This window comes from Chiloscyllium plagiosum, unplaced genomic scaffold (genome assembly GCF_037043375.1).
Source record: "Chiloscyllium plagiosum isolate Xiang-an unplaced genomic scaffold, Cpla_swu_hap1 HiC_scaffold_22, whole genome shotgun sequence".
Taxonomy (NCBI): Eukaryota; Metazoa; Chordata; class Chondrichthyes; order Orectolobiformes; family Hemiscylliidae; genus Chiloscyllium; species Chiloscyllium plagiosum.
Genome location: NW_028270160.1, coordinates 50,072,250 through 50,090,591, shown reverse-complemented (window position 1 = coordinate 50,090,591; position 18,342 = coordinate 50,072,250).

Here is an 18,342-nt window from a genome sequence, read left to right as displayed (position 1 = left end):
TAGAACAGATGGACCTAGGGGTTCAGGTACATAATTCTTTGAAATTAGAGTCACTTATAGACAGAATGGTTAAAAGGTATTTATAATGCTTGCCTTCATTGCTCAGTCTTTTGAGTATAGGAATTGGGAAGTCATGTTGAGGTTTTACAGGACATTGGTGAGGCTTCTTCTGGAGTGCTGTATCCAATTCCGGTCGACAATTACAGGAAGGATATTATTAAGTGAGAGAAGGTTTCAAAAGAGATTTACCAGGATGTTGTCAAGTATGGAAGGTTTGAGTTATAAAGAAAGGCTGGATAGGTTGGGATTTTTTTCACTGGAGTGTAGGAGGTTGGGAGGTGACCTTATAGAAGTCTATAAAATCATGAGGGGTATAGATAGGGTTAATGGTAGATGTATTTTCCCTCGGATGGAGGATTTCAAAACTGGAGGGCTTTTTTTAGGGTGAATGAAACAGAGAGTTGTTCGTATGTGGAAGGAACGCCTTGAGGAAATGGTGGATGCGGGTACAGTTACAGTTACAATGTTTAAAAGACATTTGGGTAAGTCCATGAATAGGAAAGCTTTGGAGAGATATGGACCAGGATCAGGCAGATGGGACCAGCTTAGTTTGGAATTATGTTCGGCATGGCCTGGTTGGGCCGAAGGGTCTGTTTCCTTGCTGCATGACTATGACTGGATAAAATTCAACCAGATTGTTGAGGGAGGTAAGGAAGGAAATAGAAGGGGCACTTGCAAAATTTTTTAATTCTTCTCTGTCCACAGGAGGAGTACTGGAGGAGAGCCAATCTGATACCTGAACTAACTCCACAAAGCCGAATATCCCATTACCAAGCCACCAAGATTTACGTGTGGAGAGTGCTTGACACTGATCCAGCTCTCAGAGTGAGCCCTTAGAGTGAGCAGGATGCGTGACACTCCTGTTCTTTTTTTATATTACCCCCACACTACCACCTAACTGCGGTAGTGCTTATTTTTTTCCCCAGCACCCATGTTGTGTGTGTGCAGGTGAGAGACACAGTGAAGGACACAAAGTGCACGAATCTTTATTCAAATGTCCACCACCAGGAAGAAAGGAAGCACCTGAGTGGCCAGTGACAAGCAGTGCCCTTCAGATCAAAGGGCAATGCAGCGTGATCAAACCGTGAAGGGGAGGGCAGGGATTAAATCAAAATAAAGTTGGAGGGGGAAATAATGCACTCCACTGCCTCTAGTAGTCACTCCAGTTCTTTTTTTTTTCCTGTTAATTTTTTTTCTTTTTTTTTTCAATTTTTTTTCTTCTTACCTTTTTTAACCCCCACATTACCGCCTAACTGCGGTAGTGCTTATTTTTTCCCCAGCACCCACGTTGTGTGTGTGCGCAGGTGTGAGACACCTGGTTGACCTCACTACAATCACTAGTCTCATCTCCTCCTACCTCAATTCGATTTTGTTTTATCTTCTTCTCCAGTCTATTCCCACATACTTCTGCAATTGTTTTCATGCTTTATGTCACTTTCAAAATTTCTGAAATTTCAGAATCCCTTTACATGCTTATCTCCATCAGGATGGTCTTTGGGCTCTCCATTTCTTTTTGGAAAGATGGTGTGCACCATTTTCATCCACCACATGTCTCCTCCAGCTGGCCAAGTTCGACCTCACTTTGAACGACTTCTCTTTTAGAGAGGACAGTGGATTAGCAAGAGCATGAGTTTCTGGGTGTAATTCAGCAGACACTCATCTATCAGAAGAAGCAGCATACTAAAGGGAAGGATGAGGCAACCATGGCTGACAAGGGAAGTCAGGGACAGCATAAAAGCAAAAGAAAAGCATACAATGTGGTGAAGATTAGTGGGAAGGCAGAGGACTGGGAAGCCTTTAAAAACCAGCAGAGGATAATGAAAAAACCAATACGGGGTGGGGGGGAAAGAAGATGAAGTGAGGGTAAGCTAGCTGGTAACATTAAAGAAGATTGCAAGAATTTTTAAAAATATACCTGAAGGGTAAGAGAGAATCAAGTATGGACTGCTGGAAAATGAGGCTGTATAAGTAGTAATGGGGAACAATGAAACTGCCGCTGAACTGAATAAGTATTTTACATCTGTTTTCACAGTTGACACTAGCAGCATAACAGAACTTCAACAGAGTCGGGGCATGGGTGATTGCAGTGGCTATTATGAAGGGGAAGGCTCTGGGGAAACTGAAAGATCTGAAGGTGGATAAATCACCAAAATGAGATGGACTGCACCCTAGAGTTCTGAAGGAGATAGCTGGGAAAATCGTGGAGACATTGGTGGTGATCTTTCAGGATCACTGGAGTCAGAGGGGGTCCAAGAGGACTGGAAAATGACGATTATAATACTCCTGTTTAAGAAAGGAGTGAGACAGAAGACAGGAAACTAGGCTGGTTAGCCTGACCTCAGTCATTGATAAGACTTTAGAGTCCATTATTAAGGATGAAATTGTGGAGTACTTGGAAGTGCATGGTAAAATAGGGCTGAGTCGGCACGGCCTCATGAAGGGATGGTCATGTCTGACAAATCCATCTAAGGTACTTACATGTTTGGAAGATTGGCTGACTGGCAGGAAGCAGAAGGTAGGGATAGAGGGATCTTTTTTAGGATGGCAGCAACTGGCTAGTGGATTTCCACAGGGGTCTGTGTTGGGACCACAACTATTCACATTATACATTAACAATCTGGACTAAGAAACTGAGGCATTATTGCTAAGTTAGCAGACATAAAGATAGCTGGACAGACAGGTGATATTGGGGAAGCAAGTGTAGAAAGACTTGGACAGTTTAGGAGAATAGGCAAAAAAGTGGCATATGGAATACAATGTGAAAAAACATGGAGGTGTGCACTTTGGTAGGAATAGTAGTCTATTTTCTAAATTGGGAAAAGCTTCTGAAATCTGAAGCATAAAGGGACTTGCGAGTCCTAGTTCAGGATTCTTTTCAGATTCAGTCAGCAGTTCGAAGGCAAGTGCAATTAATTTCAAGAAGACTAGAAAACGAAAGCAGAGATATATTGCTGAGGTTGTATCAGGCTCCAGTCATACCACATTTGGAATATTGTGTGTAGTATTGGACCCTGTATTGAAGAAAGGATGTGCTTGGTGTTAGAGGGGGCCCAGAGGACATTTACAAGAACGATCCCAGGAAACAAGAGCTTGTCATATGAGGAGTGTTTGAGGACTCTAAATCTGCTTCCAATGGAGTTTAGAAGGATGAAGGTGATAGCATTAAAACTTGCAGAATATCGAGAGGCCTGGATCGAGTTGCTGTGGTGAAGTTGTAAGCACGGGTTGGACAGTCTAGGACTTGAGGGCATAGCCTCAGAATGAAGGGAACTTTAGAACTGAGATGACGATGATTTTCTTCATCTAGAGGGTGGTTAATCTGTGAACACATTGCCGCAGAGGGCTGTGGAAGTCAAGTCATTGAGTGTATTCAAGGCAGTGATAGTTTCTTGATTGGTAAGGAATTCAATGGTTACAGGGAGAAGATAGGAGAATGGGGTTAAGAAACATATCAACTATGATTGAATGTTGCAAAGCAGATTTGGAGGGCCAAATGGCTTAATTTTGCTCCGACATCATTTGGGCTTATGGTCTCACACTTTCTTTAGATCAAAGTTCTGGCCATGGGTACCTGCATGTCCTCACTTATATCTGTCTCTTTGTTGGGTTTGTGGAACTTTTCCTGTTCTGATCCTACTCCTTTCTTTCTTTGGTATATTGATTACATCCTCAGTGGTATACCCCTCTCTCTCCCAGAATTGGAAAAATGTTATCAATTTTGCTTCTTATTTCTACCCTGCTCTCACTTTTACCTGGTCCATCTCTGACTTCTCCCTTCCCTTCCTCAACACCTCTGTTTCAATTTCTGGGGATAGGCTGGATACTGACATCCATTACATACCCACTGACTCCCAGTTACCTGGACTATGCATCCTCACACCCTATTTCCTATAAACACCCATTCCATTTTCTGAGATTCTGTTACTTCCTCCTTCCTCAATATCCAAGGCCCCAGACACAACTTTCCAGATGAATCAGTGATTCACTTTATCTAGTCTACTGTGTTCACTGCTCACAATGTGGTCTGCTTGACATTGGAGGAACAAAACTTAGACTGGACGACCACTTTGTGGAACATCTATATTCTGTCTGCAAAAATGAATCAGAGCTTCCAGTTGCCTGTCACTTCAACACACCACTGTGTTCTCTGGCCAACATCTCTGCCTCAGGCTTGCTACAGTCCTCCAAGGATGTTCAGCACAAGCTGAAAGAACAACATCTCATTTTCCACTTAGGGACCCTGCGACCTTCAGGATTCAATATCAAGTTCAATAATTTTAGGAATTGATCACATTCTCCCATACCCTTCCCCCACTTCCATGCACCAGGCCTTCTCAATGTCATAGGCTGTTTTCACCACAGCCAACCCATTTTCACCCATGAACTGTTCCTATTAGCAGTTTTTTAAAATTCTCCCAGCTCACCATTATCTGTGCCTTTGTCTGCCCAATTGCTGTTCGCTCTCTCTAGACTCCATCTCCACCTATCGTTTACTCCTTTCACCTCCTCCCAGCCTTGTCTTCAGCATACACTGTACACCAATTTATTCCAAGCTACAATCAGTTGTGAAGAAGGATCATTGGACCCGAAACGCACGTCTGCTCTTTCTTCATAGATGCTGCCAGATATGAATTTTTCTAAACTTAACCGTAGCATTTTGTGCAACCTACTGTTTAGTTGGTTTGTTTTGCATCTTTTCCAAGCCTTGTGAAGATTGTGACAAGTTCTTGGAACATTAAGGTAAAGTTTGGGAGACTTGAATGAGTCTTTTCAGTGGATACTCCAATTTTGCAACATTCTATTTCTGTGATTGAATTGTTTGCCTTTCTTCTTTATGTTGTGGAATACATCACCCATTTTGACAAATGAGTGATAACTCAAGGGACTTTACATGATTCAAACTAGTCTCACTCAAAGTGAATTATGGCAGCTTAGACATGATCTTTAACAAGATTTGAATTATAGGGATCACTATACAACCTAGAGATGTCATGTACTGTATACTTTCTGGGAAGATTGTATACTTTCTTATCTATTTTCTAGGATGTCTGTACAAACAGGAATGAATATTAATCTAATATCACCGTTAAAGAAAAAAGCTAGCCTTTTCTATGCTTTTAGTATACACAATGGAGGATAATATTTTTGAAAGGAGGAAATAAGTAACTATTAATATTTTGAATTAAAAATTCTCAATTTATATAAACTTCATGAAAAATAATCTTTACACAAGATTTGGTAGTTTTCTGCATTTGTATAAAGCCTTTACAAATGCATCTTGTTGAATATAATAAAAATTATACACCGTTAAACTGTGAAGATGCTCCTTATTCCCCTTCTGATCAAGGCACTTATAATGCACTTCGGAGTACTTGGAAGTTATAGTGCACAATTCATTTCTAGCCTTAATTGTGTTGCATCGTTCCGGATATGTAACAAGCAAGAAAAAAGTACTCTTGATCATAAGATTCCAGAGATAATGCAGATAAAGTTATTATGTTCCAGCTATGCCAGTGGTTTGCAAATGTTTTCTGTGGGGAACATTTGAAAATGTTAACAAAGGCTTGGAAACCTAGCACCTTGACTCTTCATGTTTTAGGAGAAAGTGAGGACTGCAGATGCTGGAGATCAGAGCTGAAAATGTGTTGCTGGAAAAGCGCAGCAGGTCAGGCAGCATCCAAGGAGCAGGAGAATCGACGTTTCAGGCATGAGCCCTTCTTCCTGAAGAAGGGCTCATGCCTGAAACATCGATTCTCCTGCTCCTTGGATGCTGCCTGACCTGCTGCGCTTTTCCAGCAACACATTTTCAGCTCTTCATGTTTTACCATTAGATAACCATAACAAATTATCACTACAGAATATTTTATTTACAGAAAAATAATGCATTAATAAATTGACAAAAGGCCATTAGATTTTAGATTGAGACATTGCTTATAATGTGCAATATGTCAGGTATAGACACAAAGAAATTTGTTAATATGACAGAGATGCAAGTGATCCCCCTAGGGTCTGTGAAAGTCAATGATTACTGTATACTTGTAGATAATTCTGCCTTGGAATCAAACTACAATAAATTCAATCCAAACTTGTTAATTCACCATCTGAGTAGTGAAATCATTTTGACCACGCAAAAAACAATCTTGTATCAAAAATCAACATCTGATTACTATAGCATTTTTGATGTTATATTTGTTCCAATTTACCCAAGCATGTACAAAGGGAATACTAAATGTTACCCTTGGTAAGATCTATTTTTCATGACCTATAATAATGGCTATCTGCTTTGGATGTCAATCTCAGTTTTCAGTTAAAGCAAATGCTGCTTACCATTAACATACACATTTATTGTAGTTTGTTTTGTGTATCTAGTTTCTTTGTTGCTGACTCAGCTTTGTCTATCATATCATCAACCTCGCATACTATACTAAGGCTAAACAATTGAGCCAACTGAAATCTATTACAGACACCAGGCTTTTGTCAGTTTAACATTTCAGCATTTTATGATGAAATTCCCCTCACCAAAGTCCTTGAGCATGTTGTCACCTACTGAATTCCTGGAACGCTATGTTTGAATTCCACTGATTAGGTTCCAACCTCATCATTGCAATAAAGAAGCTTTCATCAATGTCATAACAGAATCTTGGTTCCACGTGACAAAGGTAAATTTCCAGTCTAGTGTTTGACATGATGATCTCCCCCTCCTTCTCCAATGCTTCTCCAGCTGGGTTTGAGTGCTCTAAATGAGTTCCAGTTTTATCTGTGTAAACATAGCCACAAAATCACTTGCAATGGCTTCTGTTCTTACACCTGCACTGCTAGCTTTTCTATTCCCTAACTAACTATCATGGCCCTCTATTTCTCATTTTCAAGCTGCCTCTTGACAACAGCATAAAGCACAGCATTAGTTTTCACACGTGCCCTGACAACATCCAGCACTACTTAAGCTTCTATCCCTAATCCTCCAGTGTTGCTACATTATGTTTGCTTACCCAGAGAAGTAGATATTTCCTTAAATGCATGCTCCCTAGAATTAAATATTGGGTAGACTGAAAGCATTGATTTTCAATCCCTGCTCCAGGGTCCATTCTCCTTGAAAACTTAACATTAGCCAAAGCCCAGCTGCCTTTGTCTGAACTCACACCAAGTGCCATCCTCTTATCACTCCTGTGCTCACTGAACTACATTGGTTGACTGAGAACTAATATCCTGATTTTAAAATTGCCATCCTTGTTTTCAAATCCCTTCATGGTCTTAACCCTTTATATCCACGTAATATTTGTCTGCTTCTTAATCTTTCAAAATATCTGAGCTCCTCAAGTTCTGACGTCTTGTGCATTCCCAATTTTAATTGTTTCATGGTTGGTGGCCACACTGTGGTTGAAGCCAAAACTCTGAACAAGCTAGCCACTCGAGAGGCCCCAGAAGATTGGTGAGTAGCCAATGGGATTCCTCTGTTCAGGAAGGTAAATAGGGATTATCCAGGAAGCCATAGACTGGTGAGTCTCACATCCATGACTGGGAAGCTATTGGAGAGAATTCTTAGAGATGGGATTTACTCACACTAGGGACAGTCAGCATGGTTTCATGCAAGGTAGGTCATGTCTTACTAACTTGATTGATTTTTTTGAGGTGGTGACAAAGGTGATTAGTGAGGGTAGAGCGGTGGATGTTGTTTACATGGATTTTACTACGGTTTTCAATGAAGTAACTCATTGTAGGCACATCCAGTTTAGTTGCATGGTGACTTGGCCACATGGACTCAGAATTGGCTTGTATATAGAAGACAGAGGGTAGTGGTGGAAAGGCTGGAGGTATGTGACTAATGGTGCTCCACAGGGATCCATATTGGGAGCTCTACTGTTTGTGATATAAATAAATGACTTGGATGAAAATGTACATGGGTGAGTTGATAAGTTTGCAGATGATACAAAGATTGGTGGAGCTGTGAATAGTGTAGAAGATTATCAAAGGATAGAGCTTGATATAGATCAGTTGCAGACATGGGTGGAGAAATGGCAGATGGATTTTAATCTGGGTAAGTGTGAGGTGCTGCGCTTTGGGAGATCAAATGTTAAGGCGAGGTATTCAGTTAATGAGAGGACTCTGAACAGCACTGACATACAGAGGGATCTTGGGGTTCAAGTCCATAGTTTCCCATGCAAATAGAGAGGGTGGTAACTGTGTATTGCTTATTTGCCTTTATTGGTTGGGGAATTCTCAGGATGCCATTTGGCAGCTTTAGAAGATTTTGGTTCGGCCACACTTAAAGTATTGCATTCAATTCTGGTCACCACATTACAGGGAGGGTGTGGAGGCTTCGGAGAGGGTGCAAAAGAGGTTTCCCAAGATGCTGCCTGGATTAGAATGTATGAACAATAAGGAGAGGCTAGAAGAACTCAGGTTGTTTTCTTTTGAGCAGCAAAGGCTGAGGGGAGACCTCATAGAAATTTATAAAATTATGAGAAGAATAGATAGTGTTGTCAGTCAGACCTTTTTCCCCAGAACTGAAATCTCTAGTACTAGGGAGCATGCATTTAAGGTGAGAGGGGGCAGGTTCAAAGGAGATGTGAGGGGCAGGTTTTTCTTTTTACACAGGGTGTTAAGAGTCTGGAACACAATATCAGATGTGCTGGAGGAGACAGATACAATAAGGGCATTTAAGGGACTTTTAGATAAGCACATGAATATACAAGAATGGAGAGAAATGGACCAAGGGTAGGCAGAAGGTATTAGTTTCATTTGGCATCATGTTTGGCACAACATGGTGGACTGAAAGGCCCCTTCCTGTGTTGTACTTCTACTGTCAGAAACATTTAATTTTTGAAATGTTTGCATCTCAGACCATTAGACATAACAGAGGCAGGTCATTCAACTATCAAATCTGGTCCACCATTCGATGAGATTATGACTCATTTGAAAATTCTTAACATCACATTTCTGACCATTCCCCGTAACTTGATTCCCTTGCTGATTAAAAATCTATCACAGCCTTGAGTATAGTTAGTGGCTCAGCATCTGCAGTAAAGAATTCCATAGATTCACTACTCTCAGAAGAAATTCATCTTCATCTCTGTCCTAACTGAGATGCGCTTCCTGAGATTAAGCCCCCTTACCCTAGACTCTTCTCCTGTACAAGAGGAAACAACCCATCTGCATATACCCAATCAATTCTCTTAGCAATCCTGTATGTTTAAATAAGGTCACCTCTCAACCTAAGCTCAAAGTACAGATCCAACCCTACTCAACTTCTCATCAGACAACCCCTCCATAACTGGGACCAATCTAACGAACCTTCTCTGCATTGCTTCCAATGCCACTATATCTTTCCTTACAGAAGGGGACCAACACTGTTCATGTTATTCTAGGTATGGTCTTATATAGTTTTAGCAAGATATTCCTATTTTCATATACCAACAAATACCAGGAATCGATTATCTCCAAGAAGAGACAATCTAACCACCATTCTTTGATTTTCCCAATGGTGTTACCATCTCTGAATCTCCCACTAACAACATCTTTGGGGTTACCATTGACCAGAAACACAACTGGACCCATCACATAAACTTCAAGAGCAGGTTAAAGGCTAGTAGTGCTGTGGCGAGTAACTCATTTTCTGATTTCTCAAAGTCTGTTCACAAGGCACAAGTCAGGAGAGTGATGGAATACTCACCACTTCCCTGAGTGGGTGTAGCTCCAACAACACTTAATAAGCTAGACACCTTCCAGGACAAATCAGCCTGCTTGACTCACACAACACGCACAAGCATGCATTCCCTCCTCACGGACGTCCAGTAGTTGCAATATGTACTATCTGCAAGATGCACTGCAGAAACTCACCAAAGATCCTTAGATAGCACCTTCCAAATCCACAACCACTTCCATCTATAAATTTAAAGGCAGCAGATCTATGGGAACAACATTACCTACTCCACTCATCATCCAGACTTGGAAATGTTTAGGAGAGTCTTCAATGTTGCTGGGTCAAAATCCTGGAATTCCCTCAGGGCATTGTGGGTCTACCTATGGCATGATTCAAGAAGGCAGCTCACCATCACCTTCTCATGGACAACTAGGAATGGAAAGCCAGCAATGCCCACATCCTAAAAATGAATTTAAAAATTCCGAATAAGATAACGGCCAACAATCCATTTGGCTTTTTATTACCTGCTGAACCTGTGTGCTCGCTTTGAGATTTATGCACAAAGATTTTCAAATCCCTCTATGCTATAACTTTAAGCAGTCTTTCTCTATCTTAATAATGTCCAGACTCTCATTCCTCCTGCCAAATTGCGTAAACGTTCGTTTCCGACATTATATTCCAACTGCTAAATCTATGCCCACTCGCTTAAACCTGTTTATATCCCTCTGTCAACACTGTGTTATCCTTACCATTTACCTTCACATCTATTTTCGTCATCTAGCAACTTGGCTAGTGTTTTCACATCTCTCAATCAAATCAATAACAAATAATGTAGATTGCCTCCCCAGCACAGATCCAGTGAATCCATTATCTCTAACTACAATACTTCCTTTAATATCAGAGGATGTATTCCATCAGGTCTAGAGAAGCAAGCTGTCTTGAGCCCCATTAGTTTCCTTAACACATTTATTTTTATGACAGTTATTGTACACCTTTCCTCTTCCCTTTTAGCTGCTTGATTTAGTATTTTTGGAATGTTATTACATCTTCTGCTGTGATGACTGATGCAAAGTATTTATTCAACTCCTCAGCTATTTCTTCATTCCACTTTATTTCCCACTTATATGTTCTAAAGAGCCAATGCTCACTTTGTCCACTCCCTTTTTTTTAATATATATATTAACAGAAACTCTTCCGGTCTGCCTTGATATTATTTACAACTTTATCCTCAGTTTATTTTCTCTCGTTTTGGTAATCTTTTGTTGGTTTAACAAGTTTTCTAATCTTCACCACATTTTATAATTTTTCTTTCATTTTTATCGTATTCGAACCTAGTTAGCCATAGTTGTCTGCCTATTCCTCATCCTGGAATCCTTTGTTCTTACTGGAATATACCTTTGTTATGAGCCATGAACTATTTTGTTAAACATATTTATGTATTTCGCTCTGTATTTTCTTTCCCTGACAGCTTGATCTTCTACAACATCCATCAGGTTTCAGATTCTGTTGGATGCAAGTGTAAAGTTATACAACTTACAGGAATACTTGCAGCAACTGGAAGATTGTTAATGCCTTTATTTCCATTTCTGTTCTTCTCTTCTGGCCTGCTGTGGACTATTGTTTTCAATTTAAGTTTAAGAAGCCAAAAAATGCACTCAAAATATCAAGCCACGCATTTTTTTTGGAAATGCTGATAACCTTGCTTTGCATCTGTCATAATTTCTGAGGGGGTAGTATTGCATGAAATTATTACTTCGAACACCTCCCTGAGTTCATCTGATTTCATACGATTACTTTGACAGAATTGTTTGGGAAATGGAGTAAACCTCCATTTGCAATACTACTCTCAATAAGTGACAGGCTCTGGAGACATTTTAGAACATGACGTGCAGAGAGATACTAAACATATTAAGAGGAAAGGGCAAAGGAAGCACAAATATCGTAACATTTATTTTCCACTCTTGTTGTACACAGGTTTTCAGATTAGTGTTATTTTACATTATTTTACCATTAATATATATACTTCAGACTTGATGGAATATCAAAGATCCCATGATTATGTTTCTTCAAAATCGTTAGAGATTAGGTGTTTATATCTTCTCCCACATTGATGGCACCCAATCTGGACCATCAAGAGAATGGTGTTGCGTTTATGAGCCACAAATAGACAATTTTGAAAAAGAGGAGATAAATTACCTTTGCTGGCATATTTGCAGCTGAACTAAAGGGATCTTATGGCACGATCTCTGGACTTGAAAGGTCCAGGTTCAAGTCCCATCTGCAACGGAGTTGTATCATAACATAGTTGTTTTTTTACCAAAATTAGTCTGTTCAGACAAGTTGAGCAGCAGCAACTAGAATCCTGGGAGTAAATCTATTCACTGGCAAAATACAATGAAAATTCTCATTGCTTCACTCCAAAACATCGATTTACCAGATGTTGCACCAATGGCGAGCTTTAAACACCTATCAAACTAGAAAATACAAGACATGGAATAAGAAGCAAATAACTTTCATGTCACCCAAGCAATGACCGGCTCCAACAAAAGAAACGAATCATTATTCAATTACATCACTGTCACTGAACTCCCCCCATTATCAACACCTTGGGGTTACTATTAACCAGAATCTGAACTGGACCAGCCATATAAACACACTGGTGACAGCAGAAGGTTAGAGGCTAGGAATTTTACAGGACCAACTCATTTTCTGTCTCCCCAGTGCTTATCTGGGACCTACAAAGCACAAGTTAGGAGTATAATGGAATACTCTTCATTTACCTCAATGTGCGCAGCTCCATCAAAACTTAAGAAGCTGACATCAGCAGGACAAAGCAGCTGACTCGACTGGCACCTGAACCATCATCTTCAATATTCACTCCCTTCACCATTAACACACAGTGGCAGCAATATGTACAATCTACAAGAGGAACTGTAGCAACTTGCCAATGATCCCCTGACAGCACCTTCCAAATTCACACCACTATCATCCAAAAATACAAGGGCAACAGATGCTTGGAAACATCACCACCTACAAGTTCCTTTCCAAGCATTCCCTTCCCTAACATCAATGTAGGTATGCCTCCACCTCAAGGACTATAATGGTTCAGGAAAGCTGCTCATCACCACCTTCTGAAGGGCAACTAATCATGGGCAATAAATGCTGGCACAACCAATGACTCCCGCATCCCACGAGTCAACATTAAAAAGACATTGGAAGGAGACTGCAGGATTGTTTGTTGCAACTGGCTATGAGGAATAATGTATTTTTGGATCATCCAAGGTTTACAGCTTGGAAGCATAACAGATGGGCTTTGGGAGCACAGGGATATGAGAGAAATAAAATGGACTTGGATCACTATATAAAAAAACAGCATGGAAGGGCATTTGAGGTTCACCAGTGCTCCATGTGTGGGAAAGTACTGGGTGTAGAATGCAGTGGCATTAATCTTGGGAACCCACAAGTGTAAACTTTAGGTGTGGGGTAACTAATGGGATCTGGACTTTTACAGCATTTTGGAAGATGAGGTGAAGTTTTGGTATTTGCCAAGTTGATGGCGGGGTTTGTTGAGTGTGAAGTACATGGATGAACCGATGATGATAAATTGTTAAGGTTATCAGACTTGGGGAAGGGAAGATAGTGGTTGGAAATCCAAAATGACTGTGGCTATTTTACGTGTTTGTGGCTGGCAGGTTTTCAGCGAGGATCGAAAGCAGTGTTATGGTTTAGAGCCTTAAGGCTGTATGATGCCTTCTAAGCCATTGTGTGTGGTCTTTTGGATGAATCCAAATTTTGCAGAACAAATCTTTTATCAATATGTTTTTTTTGTCTTTTATTATTTTTATTTTAATCTTAAAATGAATGTATTTAAAATACCAGAGAGTAAAAGAAAATTCAACGAAATAATCCCCACTTATTGCTGCGAATCTACATTCTCCTACTTAACCAAAATCAAAACGCCCTTAAGGTCACAAATGACAGATACCCATCTAGAGAATCAGCTAAAACTGCAGACCTCCATGCTGCAACCAAATATTCAAATGCTTTCCTACAAAAAGCAGTCACAACAAGGTCATTAATAGATTAGTTAACTTTAGAATTAACTTTTTTTCATTTTTTTAAAATTAGTTAGTAGTTAGATTTTTACAAAATAATGTGAATTTTGAAGAATATATAATTGAAGTTTCTTGGATGTGGCCTTATTAGATAACAACTAACATAATGTGGCCTTCCAACATGAAAAGGTTCTCCACCTCTGGTTAAGAGAAATGGGGGCCATACAAGACAGCCGCATTCAGATCCAACCAGGTAGAGATCCTTTCACAAAATAACAAATTTAAAAAATAGGAATTTAGTTAGGTCATTTTTCTCTGAGCGTCAGAACACAAAAAGTCACTGAACCACAACACTTATATGGTTTTCATTTCACAATGAAAACTTTCCATCATTTCAGATAAAGTATTCAGTAAAATGGGATCAGCATTCATGGGGCACAGTGGTTAGCACTGCTGCCTCACAGCGCCAGGGATCCAGATTCAATTCCCACCCCGGGCAACTGTCTGTGTGGAGTTTGCACATTCTCCACGTGTCTGCGTAGGTTTCCACCGGGTGTTCCGGTTTCCTTCCACAGTCACAAAGATGTGCAGGTTAGGTGAATTGGCCATGCTAAATTGCCCGTGTTAGGTGAAGGGGTAAATGTAGGGGAATGGGTCTGGGTGGGTTGCTCTTCGGAGGATCGGTGTGGACTTGTCAGGCCGAAGGGCCTGTTTCCACACTGTAAGTAATCTAATCTAATCAAATTAACTTAATTTGTGACTACAGATGGGGAATAAAGTTTATTATCTTGCTTAAACAGTCTCTCAATTCATTGCCATTAAACCAGTTGATGTTGCCACTGGATAAATCAGATCCCAGATAGAAACTTGACTTGATAGATCATACGTTTTTCTTTAAGTTAACATGGTCATCTTCCACTGAAACACAAGCATGAAACACTGCAGAACTGGTTTTAACAATAAAACAGAAGTTTATTATGCAGAAGAAATGAAGCAAAAGTAGAATAAACCAATCTGCGTACTGTACGATTCTAAGCTATTTAGATCAGACAATTTGAAAGATTTTGAAACAGTAAAAATACAATCCCATCAATCCAAATACCATGACCTTTCAATACTTCAAACACCAGAGAGTTTATTTCTTTCTCTCTCACATCCAAAGGCTTAATTTAACTATTTTTTTCAATCCCTGGTCTTGAGAATTTAATAACCTCTTCCTTGATTAATAACACAACTGAGCCTAGTTTTCAGTTTCAAATAAACCCTTTGTGATTCTAACCAAATACTTGAAACCTGGAATTTCAAACAAAAACCCTTATACTGAGGTAATCGACTTCCTAACTCTTCTGAATTATCTCCTTATTCCAGGACAGACTGTTCATGCATCTAACTTCAACTGGGACTTCTGTCAACTGAAACCAAAAGCTTTTCCAATTTATGGGTTTTCCCCAAGTGGAGGATGAAAAAAAATCTTGATTCTTCTCAGTCAAGAACTTGGGACTTGGATATCACAGCAGTTGCAGAAACATGGCTCAGGGATGGACAGGACCTGCAGCTGAATGTTCCAGGATACAAATGCTATAGGAAGGACAGAAAGGGAGGCAACAGAGGAGGGGAGTGGTGTTTTTGATAAGGGATAGCATTACAGCTGCACAAAGGGAACATATTCCTTGAAATACATCCAGGGAAGTTATTTCGGTGGAACTGAGACATAAGAAAGCAGTGATCACCTTATTGGATTGTATTATAACCCTAATAGTCAGAGGGAAATTGAGAAACAAATTTGTAAGGAGACCTCAGTTATCTGAAAGAATAACAGGGTGGCTATGGTAGGGGATTTTAAATTTTCCAAACATAGACTGGGACTGCCAGAGTGTTAAGGGTTTAGGTGGAGAGGAATTTGTTAAGAGTGTACAAGAAAATTTTCTGATTCAGTGTGTGGATGTACCTAATAGAGAAGGTGCAAACCTTGACCTACTCTTGGGAAATAAGGCAGGGCAGGTGACTGAGGTGTCAGTGGGGAAGCACTTTGGGGCCAGCGACCATAATTCTATTAGCTTTAAAATAGTGATGGAAAAGGATAGACCAGATCTAAAAGTTGAAGTTCTATCTTGGAGGAAGGTCAATTTTGACAGTATTAGGGCAGAACTTTCAAAAACTGATTGAGGGCAGATGTTCACATGTAAAGAGATAGCTGGAAAATGGGAAGCTTTCAGAAATTAGCTAACGAGAGTCCAGAGAAAGTATATTCCTGTCAGGGTGAAAGGAAGGGCTGGCAGGTATAGGGAATGCTGGAAGACTAAAGAAATTGAGGTTTTGGTTAAGAAGTATATGTCAGCATAGACAGGATAGATCGAATGAATCCTCAAGAGTAAAGGCAATAGGAGTATACTTAAGAGAGAAATCAGGAGGGCAAAAAGGGGACATGAGATAGCTTTGGCAAATAGAATTAAGGGGATTCCAAAGAGCTTTTACAAATCCATTAAGGACAAAAGGGTAACTAGGGAGAGAATAGGGCCCCTCAAAGGTCAGCAAGGTGGCCTTTGTGTGGAACCACAGGAGATGGGTGGAGAGATACTTAACGAGTATTTTACATTAATATTTACTATGGAAAAGGATATGGAAGATATAGGATGTAGGGAAATAGATAGTGACATGTTGAAAAATGTCCATATTACAGAGGAGGAAGTGCTGGATGTCTTGAAATGCATAAAAGTGGATAAACCCCCAGAACCTGATCAGGTGTACCCTAGAAACCTATGCCTTTCTGTGGGAAGCTAGGGAAGTGATTGCTGGGCGTCTTACTGAGATATTTGTATCAACGATAGTTAAAGCTGAGTTGCTGGAAGACTAGAGGTTGGCTAATGTGGCGCCACTATTTAAGCAAGGTGGTAAGGACAAGCCAGGGAACTACAGACTAGCGAGCCTGATGTCAGTGGTGGGCAAGTCATTGGAGGGAATCTTGAGGGACAGGATGTACATGTATTTAGAAAAGGAAGGACTGATTATGGATAGACAACATGGCTTTGTGTGTGGGAAATCATGGCTCACAAACTTGATTGAGGTTTTTGAAGAAGGAACAAACAGGACTGACGAGGGCAGAGCGGTAGACATGATATAGGTGGACTTCAGTAAGGCATTCGACAAGGTTCCCCATGGGAGACTGATTAGCAAGGTTAGTTCTCATGGAATACAGGGAGAACTAGCCATGTGGATACAGAACTGGCTCAAAGGTAGAAGACAGAGGGTGGTGGTGGAGGGTTGTTTTTCAGACTGGAGACTTGTGACCAGTGGAGTGCCACAAGGATCGGTGCTGGGTCCACTACTTTTCATCACTTATATAAATGATTTGGATGTGAGCATAAGAGGTACAGTTAGTAAGTTTGCAGATGACACCAAAATTTGAGGTGCAGTTGACAGCGAAGAAGGTTACCTCAGATTACAATGGGATCTTGATCAGATGGGCCAATGGGCTGAGAAGTCGCAGATGGAACTTAATTTAGGTAAATGTGAGGTGTTGCATTTTGGGAAAGCAAATCTTAGCAGACTTATACACTCAATGGTAAGGTCCTAGGGAGTGTTCCTGAACAAAGAGATCTTGGAGTGCAGGTTCATAGCTCCTTGAAAGTGGAGTCACAGGTAGATAGGATAAAGAAGAAGGTGTTTGGTATGCTTTCTTTTATTGGTCAGAGTATTGAGTACAGGAGTTGGGAGGTCATGTTGCAGCTGTACAGGACATTGGTCAGGCCACTGTTGGAATATTGCATGCAATTCTGGTCTCCTTCCTATCGGAAAGATGTTGTGAAACTTGAAAGGGTTCAGAAAAGGTTTACAATGATGTTGCCAGGGTTGGAGGATTTGACCTATAGGGAGAGGCTGAATAGGCTGGGGCTGTTTTCCCTGGAGCATTGGAGGCTGAGGGGTGACCATATAGAGGTTTCCAAAATTACGTGGGCCATGGATAGGGTGAATAGACAAAGTCTTTTCCCTGGGGTGGGGAGTCCAGAACTAGAGGGCATAGATTTAGGGTGAGAAGAGTAAAAGAGACATAAGGGGCAACTTTTTCACGCAGAGGGTTGGTATGAGTATGGAATGAGCTACCAGAGGAAGTGGTGGAGGCAACATTTAAAAGGCATCTGAATAGGAAGGGTTTGGAGGGATATGGACCAGATGCTGGCAGGTGGGACTAGATTCGGTTGGGATATCTGGTCAGCATGGACCGAAGGGTCTGTTTCTGTACTGTACATCACTATGACTCTAAAGCCAACAAATACCTTTCAATGTTTACTGTGCCCAATCCTAAAACTGGAAACAGATTCTCATTATCACTCCAAGAGACTGCTCTCGATCATTCTCATTTAAACAAAATCATGGTTTCAGAAATAAAACAAAAAACTGCAGTTGTTGGAAATTTGAAATGAAAACAGAAATTTCTGGAAAAATGCAGACCTGGCATTGCCTGTGTACAGAAAGCAAAGTTAACATTTTGAGTTCAGTGAGATAGAAGCTAGGAAAAGGTCCTAAATACACCGAGAGTTGCATGTGAAGGGGAAATTACTTCAGAAAAAAACTGACGTTATTTATTAA